General features: G+C 43.3%; 1 pseudogene; it reads left to right on the forward strand.

The window, feature by feature from the left end:
* Positions 1-4,355: 4,355 nt before the first annotated feature.
* LOC125519506 (uncharacterized) lies at positions 4,356-4,764 on the forward strand (annotated as a pseudogene).
* Positions 4,765-13,139: the final 8,375 nt, after the last annotated feature.

Below are 13,139 nucleotides of genomic sequence, written 5' to 3' on the forward strand. Positions count from 1 at the left end.
CAATATCCTAAGGTTTCCTACAAAAGTTTTTGGTGTCGTATGTAAATTAGAAATCAAGATGGGCAATTTCATAGTATAGTAGGCAACTAAGCATCACCCGCAAGCAAGTTTGTAATGGTATAGATAGTAGTACAATACAATAGGCAATAGTAGGCTTCAGGAGTAAGATGCATATGTGTTGCTAATTAGTGGCGTGCAGTAGTTTAGGAGTTGTTTACCATGATTTCTTATATAGTTGCTTACATAAAAAACTAAGTTGTACATAGTCTAGTTGCCTAACATACTATCGGAAGTTGCTCCGCGTAGAGCAAAAGTTGTCTAACATTATTCGTAAGTTCTGTGCATGGAAAAACTAAATTGTATACTTGCTAGTTATGTTGGGCAACTTAAAGGTCGAGCCAGCTAACTTTGTGGTTATGGTAGCCAACTTATAAGGACTTCCAGCTATACCTAGCTGTCCCTCGGGCCGGGCCTAACCAAGCCCGACGTAGAAAACCAGGTCCGGGTCCGGCCTGGACCGGGCGTCGGGCCTTGAAAGCAGGCCCAAGCCCGACCTGTTAGGGTAAAAGCCCAAAGGGCCATGATCGGGCCTCTTCGCTAAGTCGCAAATATGGCGAGCCCGGCCCGGCCTACGGTCTCAATATCTAGGCCCATGGCTGGCTCGTGAGCAATGTCAGGCTGGGTCAGGCTGGGCTTTTTCGGGACAGGTCGGGTCAGGCCGTCTGGGCCGGGCTGCCCATGGCCAAGTATACTTCCAGCTGATATGTAGTCATACTAGGCAAACAAAGAAGTTGCTTTACTATAGCACTAAAATTACCTTCGTAGGCCCAAATTTGCTCTGGAAAAAAGTTTGTCGAGACATAATTCATATATGATTTGGTTTTGAAGAACTCATCGTGGTAAAGCCAACAGTGAAAACGGCTTTGAATTGGGTAACTTAGCAACATTGATGGATAACTTTTTAATATATTGTAGGAAACTGAAATAGTAATTTCTGGCAACTGAGGATTACCGATAGACAACTTCAGAGTGTTTTGTAGGAAACTTAGAAAGAAAAAATGATGAGAAACTTTATAATATTTGTAGGTAACTAATTTGTGACATTAATCAACTGAGAAACAAGTAGACAACTAATTTACTAATAGCATGCAACTGTGCATTAATGGTAGGAATTGAATATCAATGATAGGCAACTAAACCGCCACAATGGGCAACTGAGAAAGCACGACAGGCAAGTTGGGATAATGGTAGCAAAATTCGTTGATACACATAATACAATGTAGTTGCTTGTACGTAGCCCTAAAGGGAAATTAGGTGATACATTTTGGGGGATTTTGATCATACGGACCTGTTCGGGCAGGCAGGAACGGGCATTTGTGGGCGATTTAGTGATCTGCGTTGGAGTTGTTCTTATTGTAGGCAACTTAGAGGGAAGCTAGTCAATTGGTAGCCATGGTAACAAACTTAGAAGCACATAATGTTGATAGTTAGTCATACTAGGCAATACAAATTAGTTAGTTTCCTATAGTCGTAAAGTTGCCTTCGTAGCACCCAAAGTTGCTCTAAAAAATTTCATTCAAACCTACCATATGGGATGGAGTTTTGAAGAAATCGTCATAAAACACCCAACGGTGAAGAAAAATCTATCATAAAAGATTTGAAACCCCAAATAAATGCACATGTCTATTGACCGAGGTAGCATGAGAATGGGGATCATGTACTTTCCTTTTTTGGCAGACAAGGTTGATGCACATCAGTTTCCTAATATGGCGGGTATGCTCAAGCATTATATCCAGCGTCCGCGTGCTTCCTATCCACGTCCTCTTCTTGGCCCTGTGAGCGTCCAAGCATGGCACGGTGCTGATCTTCATGGTTCAAGCATTTTGAAGGCCTGCATCCAACAACTGATTTGATTTATCATAGTATCATTTGGCGAGGTAAATAAAATGTATAGGTTAACCGGGCTGCGGCGCCCCCCTCGCCCATACAGTGTATGTCCTCGACCACCTCTCTGAGCCACTCCTCTTCTCCGAGCCCCTCCTCCTCCCCGAGCCCCCAAAATTCCAGTGACGATGCATTCATAGTTCTCCGCATCAGTCGGCGAAGGGGGCGGCAGTGGTAGTTATTCTTTGGGCGGATCTTGGCACCGCCACCGGCGCTCTCCGTGCCCCTCGTTGTCCACAACGGACGGCTCGTCCGGCGAGGAGGAGAAGGTCATCTCCTCCAGCGACGAGGAGAACCAGACAAATAATTCCTCCACCAGATGGAGATAATGATGGAGCATTCGGTCAGTCACATGGGCCCAGTACCACCATCGATGATGGGTGCCAAGGATGAGCCACCATCCCCGCTGCGCCACCGCACGAAGCGCGAGCTGGAGTCCCCACTCTGACGGGTCAAAGAGGAACCGACGTCGCCCCCACCAAACCGCGGCATCCAGATCGGGCGTCGAGTCAAGGAGGAGCCGGCGTTCTCCCCGCGCAATCGCGCTGTCAAGATAAGACGGCGGATCAAGGATGGCCCCGCCTCGCCACTGGCGCACAGCCAGTATGCACACATTGTAGGGCCTGCAACGTCGTCCCGCCGCAACCACTGCCGGTCAAGGAGGAGCTGCTGACGCACGAACGTGCAGGGCCGCATCCTCCACTACCTCGGAGGTAGCGGTCCCTCGGGCTCAAGTGCAGTCGTCTTCGAGGAGGATTGCGCGAGATAGCAGGCGCATTACGACCGGCACAACGCCGCCTACCACCCGGCATTCGCCAAGTACGACACGGCGTTGGAATGGATCTGGAAGGACCCGGACCTCGCCACCGAATGGGCCCCTGACCGCAACGTTACCACCAAGTAGACGGCCGCTAGGCGCTACCGCCGCCTTGACGGTGAGTTTGCCAAGATCAGCGAAGAGTGGTCGCTTAGCGACTCCTTTGTCAACACGGTTAGGGTCAAGCCTGCCGTTGTCATTGGCCGTAGCGGCCCACCGCACTGCGCAGCAAGAAGCGGAGCAGCTTCTCCAGTGGAGGCAGGCTGCCACGGCCCTTTGGCGCCCTTCCGTCGCTAGAGGGACGGCAACGACGGCGGCGGTGCAGTACGGCTGGGCAGTCATGCCTATTAGGTGGTCATCCGATATAAGGTTTAAGTTTGTTTTAAATTTTTAGTTAAATGGTCATTTTATGTAAATTATGTTTGAACTTGATTGAAATCGGTCGAGTTTGTTTAGATTTTGTCTGGTTTGTTTAAATCCTGTTTGAAATGTTTGCGGGTAGGGTTGGATGGCCGGCTCCCGCATTCGTGTCCGTGTGTCCGCGGACGGATCCGGGAGAAAAATTGGGGGTCAGCGTTAGAGACGCCCTGAGTACACAATTTTTTCAGGGTTAGTACACAAATTAATCTTCGTGTTGCGGTGGGCCTATTCGCCAAGGACCCGTTCCCCAGACCAGATCGAGATCGAGGACAGCAACCCTCACCGCGCCGCTGCCGCCCCGTATTCCACTGCCGACGTCGGAGCTCCTCTGCCATGCCGTCCGAGCTCACTCACCCGCCGCAAGTCCCAGCCCCCTCGTCCGTCGCGGGTTCACGCTGTCCTATCTCCTCTTCTGGACCCAGACGTGGTCGTCCCTGACGCCAGTTTCCCTCAGGTGAGCATCTGCTCCTCCCGAATATGCTTGGTATTACAGATACAGTTTTCGGTGCTTCTTTCTGAAGTACTGCTCGTTTAATACTGGGGTTATTATGGTGTAACTGCTTAAGCCTATGCTCTTGAATCCTTGGCTACTTGCTAAGTGCTATGTAAATGCTTCAGTTACATAAGATAGCAGTTGCTTCGTTTCGAGCGTTGTATGATGGCTAAGTATCATCGAGAGAATCTTGTGTCAAAATTATTCACCACTTCCCAACCTAAAATGGATAATACTCCACCCAACCTAAAATGTAGTTCTGGGTCCGCACTCGGTGTAGGCATCTCTACAGTCTAGCCTACACCGAGTGGTGAATAATTGGTTTAGATGTTTGAAAGTCTGCTCAGAATTTGAATTGGAAGTTGTTCTTGATGGAAAGGTTGTTTCTGAAAATTCCTTAAGTCGTAGAAATGTACCAGTTTTCTTGGCAGTGACTTGTTTTTTTGGTAGAAATCTACTCCCCCCGTGCCATAATTATGAGGCACATAAGTTTTCCTGCAGTCAAAGTTGATCGCAAATCTTTGTGGAAGTATATGGATTTAGCATCTGGATAATTATGGATCATGATTATTTTGTGAAGAAATGATTAGGGTTAGATTGTACAATTTCTCTGTTTCTGTGTTTCGCTGAATCCCATTTTTACTTGTACAGTGTAGTGACAGTTTGGTCCAGCATCTGCAAATGCTTCTAGGCAGCAGCAACATTTCAAACAAGAAGACCTTGTACGAAGTTTTGTCTGTGAGTGAAGATGCTACATATGACGAGAGTCGTGCAGCATACAATTCTGCTACTTTAAACACGGATCCTGACAAAGCACATCCGACTCTTGACACATTGGTGTCTGCCAATGAGCAGCATGATGTTGTTGTTGTGCAAAAGACATGTGAAATCCTGCGCCTGTAGATGTTCTTGTACGCCTGTAGATGTGGCGATTACTTTTCGATCACTTCTTGTGAGCTTGGTGAGAGGGGATTTGGTCAGTGAAGATGGGGAGATAGAAGTGCGGGCACCTGATTCTGTGTCGACATCTGTTGTTTTGGGCTGTGGCTCGTGTTCTCTTAAAACACGGCTGGTAATATATAGAACTTGATTCATTGTACCTCTGGATGTATGTTGGCCACCGTACCTCCGTGAGCTTCGAAAGCTGTCACAGAACATTGCTTAAGCTGGTGAATGGTACCACATTTTGGCGGTGACTTCTGTTTTGTTGATAAAAAGTCATCTACGTTATAGAAGGTATTATTCTGATATGGCTCGCAATTATTTTGTGAAGAAGTACTGAGTTTGATTGCACCCCATGTTTTGCTGAGTCCCCTTTTCACCTGTGTAGTGTAATGACAGGGGCCAGCATCTGCAAATGCCTCTAGGCAGCAACATTTCCAATCAGAAGACCTTACACGAATTCTATCTGTGAGTAAAGATGCTGCATACACGAAATCCGTGCATCATGGAGGAGAGGCACACACGACAGGAGGGGCCGGGGGAGGCTGGCCGATCAAGCGGGCGGGCTGTGACCGCCAGGGTGCTGCTACGACGCCTGGACGGCCAAGGAATGGTGATATGGTATCGCCATGGTCAGCTCAAAGCTGGCCGCAGGCCATGCAAGCGAGTAGGGCGAGAGAAAGAAAAACGAGTGAATTACATCTGTGCCACTTGTACTTTTTTCGACAATGGAAATATAATAATATCACAAAGATACCAATTAAATACATACTGTGTAAAAACGCAATACCCTAATGGTAATACGGATGCATGTAGCCAAAAGAAGAAGCTGCTAAAACGAAAACGTCTCGCTACAGTGATCTAGTCCTTCAAGTAGCAGTACAAACACCACAAAGACAACACCTCAAGTACAAATTCTCCAAGAGCAACGTCTTCAAGAAAGAAACAGTGCACAAACGCCGTCGTCGCCCAATCATAGATTATAGATTTTCACACTGAAGAAAGTCCACGCTCTTAAAACAATGCCTTCAAAAAGGACATTACCAGGCACAATCAATTAAGCCAAGACTTTGGATTTTCACCATAAAAGCTAGGACCTTGAACTTCTCCCTTGCTGTGGGCCTGTGGCACCTATTTGCATGCTACTGCTACAAGTTCCAAAACAACAAGCAAATTCTCGCAAGGACTCGAACCATCAGTACTAGTCCCCAGATCACAACATCCATGGCATTTTCTGCCTCTGACTTCACTATGGAACGAAAGACATGTCCCATGATGACAATGAATAGCGTAGCTTCACGCCGCTCCCTCTAGAAACCAATGGTCGAAAAAAACATGGGTGCGCACGACCGAATCCTTCCAGGCATGAGGCGCCCAAGGGAGTTCGCCGGCGGAGCCTTTCGAAACTTGACACTACGGCAAGATCAAGCAGGACAAACATCAAACAGATCTTCATCTTGGCACGAGAGGAACCCTAGGACCACCACCTTAATTAGGAAGAACGACGGCCCCCACGCCATTGCCCGTCGGCTCCCAACAGTAGGTCAGAGATCTGAGCGGACATTACCGTCACCCAGCACCACAAGGAGATGAGGGCCGGGGCTTAACCGTGCCAAGTCCCCTGAACCAGACGCCTGAAGGAAATATGCCCTAGAGGTAATAATAAAGTTATTATTTATTGCCTTATATCATGATAAATGTTTATTATTCATGCTAGAATTGTATTAACCGAAAACTTAGTACATGTGTGAATACATAGACAAACAGAGTGTCACTATATATTATGCCTCTACTTGACTAGCTCGTTGATCAAAGATGGTTATGTTTCCTAACCATGGACATGAGTTGTCATTTGATAAACGGGGTCACATCATTAGGAGAATGATGTGATTGACTTGACCCATTCCGTTAGCTTAGCACTTGATTGTTTAGTGTATTGCTATTGTTTTCTTCATGACTTATACATGTTCCTATGACTATGAGATTATGCAACTCCCGATTACTGGAGGAACACTTCGTGTGCTATCAAACATCACAACGTAACTAGGTGATTATAAATGTGCTCTACAGGTGTCTCTGATGGTACTTGTTGAGTTGGCATAGATTGAGATTAGGATTTGTCATTCCGATTGTCGGAGAGGTATCTCTAGGCCCTCTCGGTAATGCACATCACTATAAGCCTTGCAAGCATTGCAACTAATGAGTTAGTTACAGAATGATGTATTACGGAACGAGTAAAGAGACATGCTGGTAACAAGATTGAACTAGCTATTGAGATACCGACGATCGAATCTCGGGCAAGTAACATACCGATGACAAAGGGAACAATGTATATTGTTATGCGGTTTGACCGATAAAGATCTTCGTGGAATATGTGGGAGCCAATATGAGCATCCAGGTTCCGCTATTGGTTATTGACTGGATACATGTCTCGGTCATGTCTACATAGTTCTCGAACCCGTAGAGTCCGCACGCTTAACGTTCGGTGACGATCGATATTATGATTTTATGTGTTTTGATGTACCAAAGGTAGTTCGGAGTCCTGGATGAGATCGGGGACATGACGAGGAGTCTCGAAATGGTCGAGACGTAAAGATCTATATATTGGACGACTATATTCGGACATCGGAAAGGTTCCGAGTGATTCGGGTATTTTTCGGAGTACCGGGAAGTTACGAAAATATGGGGAAGAAGTATTGGGCCTCATGGGCCAAGTGGTGGAAGAGAGGAGGCAGGGCGCGCCGCCCCCTAGCCCAAACCGAATTGGACTAGGGGGGCTGCCCCCCTTTCCTCCTTTCCTCCCTCTCCTTCCTTCTCCCTCTCCTCCTTCCTTTCCCCCTCCTAATAGGAGTAGGAAAGGGGAGTCCTACTCCTACTAGGAGAAGGACACCTCCTCCTGGCGCGCCCTAGAAGGACCGGCCGGCCTCCCCCCTTGCTTCTTTATATACGGGGGCAGGGGGCACCCTAGAATACACAAGTTGATTGTTTCAAGCCGTGTGCGATGCCCCCTTCATCATAATCCACCTTGATCATATCGTAGCGGTGCTTAGGAGAAGCCCTACGTCGGTAGCAATATCATCACCATCATCATGCCGTCGTGCTGACGGAACTCTCCCGTGAAGCTCTGCTGGATCGGAGTTCGTGGGACGTCATCGAGCTAAACGTGTGCTGAACTCGGAGGTGCAGTGCGTTCGGTACTTGGATCGGTCGGATCGTGAAGATGTTCGACTACATCAACCGCGTTCTCATAACGCTTCCGCTTATGGTCTACGAGGGTACGTGGACGATACTCTTCCCTCTCGTTGCTATGCATCAGCATGATCTTGCGTGTGCGTAGGGTTTTTTTTGAAATCACTACGTTCCCCAACAATGGCATCCGAGCCAGGTTTATGCGTAGATGTTATATGCACGAGTATAACACAAAGGAGTTGTGGGCATGGGTATATACATATTGCTTGCCGTCACTAGTTGATTCTTGATTCAACGGCATTGTTGGATGAAGCGGCCCAGACCGACATTACGCGTACGCTTACGCGAGATTGGTTCTACTGACGTGCTTCGCACACAGGTGGCTAGCGGATGTCTGTTTCTCCAGCTTTAGTTGAATCCGATTCAATAAACATGGTTCTTTCTAAAGATAAAAAAGCAATCACTATACCATGTTGTGGTTTTTGATGCGTAGGCAAGAATGATTTTTGCTCAGCCCGTAGCAGCCACGTAAAACTTGCAACAACAAAGTAGAGGACGTCTAACTTGTTTTTGCAGGGCATATTGCAATGTGATATGGTCAAGACGTGATGATATATAAATTATTGTATGAGATGATCATATTTTGTTAAAATTATCGGCAACTGGCATAAGCCTTATGGTTGTATCTTCATTGCATAAGATGCAAGCGCCATATAATTGCTTTATTTTACCGCTATGTGATAGCAATAGTTGTAAAAGCAATAATTGGCGAGACGATCATGTGACGACACGTTGATAAAGATCCAGATGATGGAGAGCATAGTGTCATGCCGGTGACGATGGAGATCATGACGGTACTTTGGAGATGGAGATCAAAGGCACTAGATGATGATGGCCATATCATGTCACATATTTTGATTGCATGTGATGTTTATCTTTTATACATCTTATTTTTCTTAGTTCGGCGGTAGCTTTATAAGATGACCCTTACTAAAATTTCAAGGTATACGTGTTCTCACTGAGTATACACCGTTGCCAAAGTTCGTCGTGCCAAGACACCACGTGATGATCGGGTGTGATAATATCTACGTTCACATACAACGGATGCAAGTCAGTTTTGCACACGCGAAATACTCGGGTTAAACTTGACGATCCTAGCATATGCAGATATGACCTCGAAACACTAGAGATTGAAAGGTCGAGCGTGAATCATATAGTAGATATGATCAACATATTATGTTCACCATTGAAAACTACTTCATCTCACGTGATGATCGGACATGGTTTAGTTGATTTGGATCACATGATCGTTTAGATGACTAGAGGGATGTCTATCACCATTCATGACGTCTCATTAATCCACATCATCAAAATTAATTAAACCACTAGATAGTAAAATATACGATCAGGATAAAAGGAAAACTACTAACGCAGATGGTGCCGTCCTATAGAAAAATGCAGCTGGCACGTTCAAGTCCCATGTTTGTTAAGAAAAGCCTCACGTAAAAAATATAAGGTAAGCATCACGTGATCCTCAACAAAAAAAAAACGGAAAGGCTCATGTAAGAAAAAAGTCCTATGGGAAGACGCATCTACCAAGTCCATGTCCAGCGTTAGTGAAAAAAAACAAAGGAAGCCTCACGTACAATATAAAAGGAAGGCCTCACGTAAAATACAAGGAAAGCATACACCAGTTCCCACAAATTAAGAAGGAATCTTCCGTTAAAAATAACTTGACCTCTCATTAATCCAAAACATCAAAATTAATTAATATGTGTACAAAAATCAAAAATTAGTTAATCCTTTCAATTGTAAAATTTACGATCAGTATAAGAGGAAAAATCGCGTAGCACAAATTATCATGTACGGTAGAAAAACACATCTGGCATGTCCAGTGCAACGTTACTAAAAAAGATTATCACATAAAAAAATAAAACCCCGATGATTAAAAAACAGAAAGCCTTTACCTGTTCCCACAAACTAAGGAGGAAAACCCCGTTAAAAACTCCAACGATACCCCCGCAAAAAGAAAAACTCCAACGATAAAAGGTCAAAAGAAAGTCAACAATCCAACTGATTGCCTGTGAAATAAAAATAAGCCTCCATCAATCAAATATTCTTCTCTAGACTCCTCTATATGGTCGTTGCCTCCTTCTCTCCTTCGGATCTGCTCTCCTACGAACGGCTGGGGGTGCGTGGAGGTGGTCGAGATTGGCGTCTAGATGACACCGGCTGTGTGCGGCAAGGAAATACTTACATCGAGTCAAGACTCAAGACTAATTGATATAATACATGAGATGAAGAGCCAGGAAGTCAGATTAGAAGTAAGTTAGATGTTTTTTCATTATTTTATTTTGAGGAATAAAATTATTTTTGAGGAATCAGAAAATCAGAGTATAGTTTTGATTTCTTGGATTGGATATGTTGGGCCACTTAACTTATGAATTACTTTTCATTGGTGGAATTTTGTTTGTACAAATAAAAACACATGGGGCTGCCGATTAGTGTCCACAGTAATCAGTAGTACATCAGATCATTCTTCCTATATATACTCTGTAGTACTACTATTTTATCGGTTTCCTACATAATAGCAAATGTAAGTGAAAACATTATAAATATCAAAATTTTCCATTATATTGGAAAACCAAAAATATCCCTGTGATCGAACAAAATTCAGATCGATGTTGCACCTCCATTAGTATTTTTCAAATTTAAACCCAGTTAGAGTTTGTAATGCATCTTACTGTTCCTACTAAACGATCTAAACAAGGGAGCGTGCAGTTCTGCAGAGGAAAGCTAATCATCCTTGCTCTAATTAATTGTTAGGATCGGATGTGGATGAGAGCTTCTTGCATGACAAACATAAATAGCATTGGATGGAGCGGCTCGATGAGCTACTCCTGTTACTCAGAAAAAAAAAAAAAGATGAGCTACTCCTGTACGCTGTCGGGCCTGGCTGCATCCGATGTCACCAGGTGCAAGCTAGTGGTGTCGTTTAAGTTGAGTCGAGATGCTAAATCAACTCGTCGTTGATTATTATTATTATGCAGGCACATAATATTATTCTCTGGACAGATATACTACTTTGCCTAACATGCATGCTTGCGATAGATGAATTACAAGTGGATTCACATGATACTTTGCAGGTGCAGATTGCTAATGCATATTATTTGTTTATATAGTATGCCTATGCATGTCTTTATTTTGGCCTTATAAGTAAGAAAAAATATTATGCACCACAAAGATCTCATATAAACCAAGGATTATGTTTGTGATATGGAAACATTCAGGCACATTAATCATAAAATAAATTCTTTAAGATTTTTTTGGTACAAACAAGAACTTGAAATCCAAATAATCGATCACACAATTCCAAGACGATTATAAAAGATTTTGTTTAATTATTTATTGGTTAAGATAAGAACATAAAATACAAATAACCTAAGTTCATAGAACACCATGCATATCCGTTGTTGTGGTGGATACAGATTCTTTATAATCAAACAAAACTTGGTGAAACTGATTCGTTGCTCTCCTATGTTCCCGGGGGAGGACTTCCATTTAAATGTTGTACACTTATATAATCTAATCTACAAAGGGTTTTGAGATGAAATTGTAGCGTGCTTCCGTGCCAACAAGAAAGATGTATGTTTTTTAGGTAGGGTAAATAAAGGACGATGTATGCTACAATAGGGCACCTAATATTATAATCATGAACACATGATCAATGCAAATATGTTACATTTGTAACCATTTTTTGTACTACCCCCTTTCAGTTGATGCGCTCATAGCGCAAATCACATGAACGAAGGTGGGCCTACTTAAGTGCTAGAGAACATATTAATACTACTACATGCATGGCCCTCTCACTCCTTTATGCATTGGTTGATTCTACATTGTGAATCAAAATCTTATATCTTATATCTTATATTTACTAATTAAAGGCACCATACGAGACACCACGTTAAACCGTGAAACTAAAGAAAATTGACCGTCTGTTTAATATATAATGCATTTGTAGCCATTGGATGAAAGCGTGAGGCATGCTCTCTTATCCCATCTAGAAGAGTCGTTTTCCATTAGGACTCTCTCTCTCTCTCCCTTGAATAATAAACGTGAGGCCTGCTCTCCTATCCCAACCCAAATGTGATTCACTAGGACTCTCCATTCCCTTGAATAAGGAAAAAAACGAAATCTGAGACATGGACTCTGGAGTCCTGATAGTATATATATTTGACGTGACATAAGTGGCAATAAATCATACGTGCAAAACATATAAGCAAAGGAAAAAAAAAGGATGCAAGTGTGATATATCGGCAATCATCCAGCTCTACAAAATATGGGAGCGCACGGAGCGACGCTTTGGCGACTCCGAGAAAATAGGTCGTGGGCCGCTCCAGGAGCGCACCTGCGGAGCGGAGAGCTGCCGAACACGCTCATAGTTTCCTGTAGCTTCATAGATACAAGTGTGATATATTGTTGAGAGCCAAAATAGATGTTCAATTCTTACGTGCGTACATAGTGCATGTAGGTCTATAGACTTCAAATGTGTTATTCCACCACTACGTCCAGAGTCCATACTGTGTTTCAGAACTAATATTATTTTTTATAAAGTGATATTTAATATTAACGGTCCATTGTTTGGGCATACATTTTGGTTAAGATATTTTCTCAGAAATTGTAAGAAAAAATGATTTTTACGTACATGAATTATCTACTCCATGATGTAAAATATATAGTGCTACATGTACATGTCTATATCTTTAATCCAAACTAATAAACATTAAATAGATAAATATCAACTCACCTTCTTTTACATTGCCTATAACTCTGAGATCTTTTGCAATCACACGAGAACAATGTGTATATATCATTGTGAACATTCGGTTATTCAAAAATAATAATGAGACATTCGTTCAAGGCTTATAACTCTTTTTTTAGCCATATGTCTAACTAATAAAAATAATGCATGGCACTTTTAATCACAATTCAAGAAACCGTCTTATTACCGTCAGACATTTTGTATCATACAAAAAATTTGAACGTAGTAAGAACTTCAAGAACGTCTTATTATTGTCAGATATTTTGTATCGTACACAAAACAGGAAGTAGTAGGAACTAAGAAGTGCTAGCCCGTGCAGAGGCACGGGTTGACGATTAGTAATTTTTAATGATCTTAGTCCTGATAATTTTTGCATATCTATGTTGTAGATCAATAGCTTTTGCATAGCTCCCCTGTTTTATTTTTGATATGTTCCTAGAGAAAACTAAGTTGAAAGATGTAGTAGCAACGATGCGGATTGGATCCGTGATCTGAGGATTATCCTCATTGCT

This window comes from Triticum urartu, chromosome 7A, assembly GCF_056163025.1.
Source record: "Triticum urartu cultivar PI428250 chromosome 7A, HENAU_Tu73, whole genome shotgun sequence".
Taxonomy (NCBI): Eukaryota; Viridiplantae; Streptophyta; class Magnoliopsida; order Poales; family Poaceae; genus Triticum; species Triticum urartu.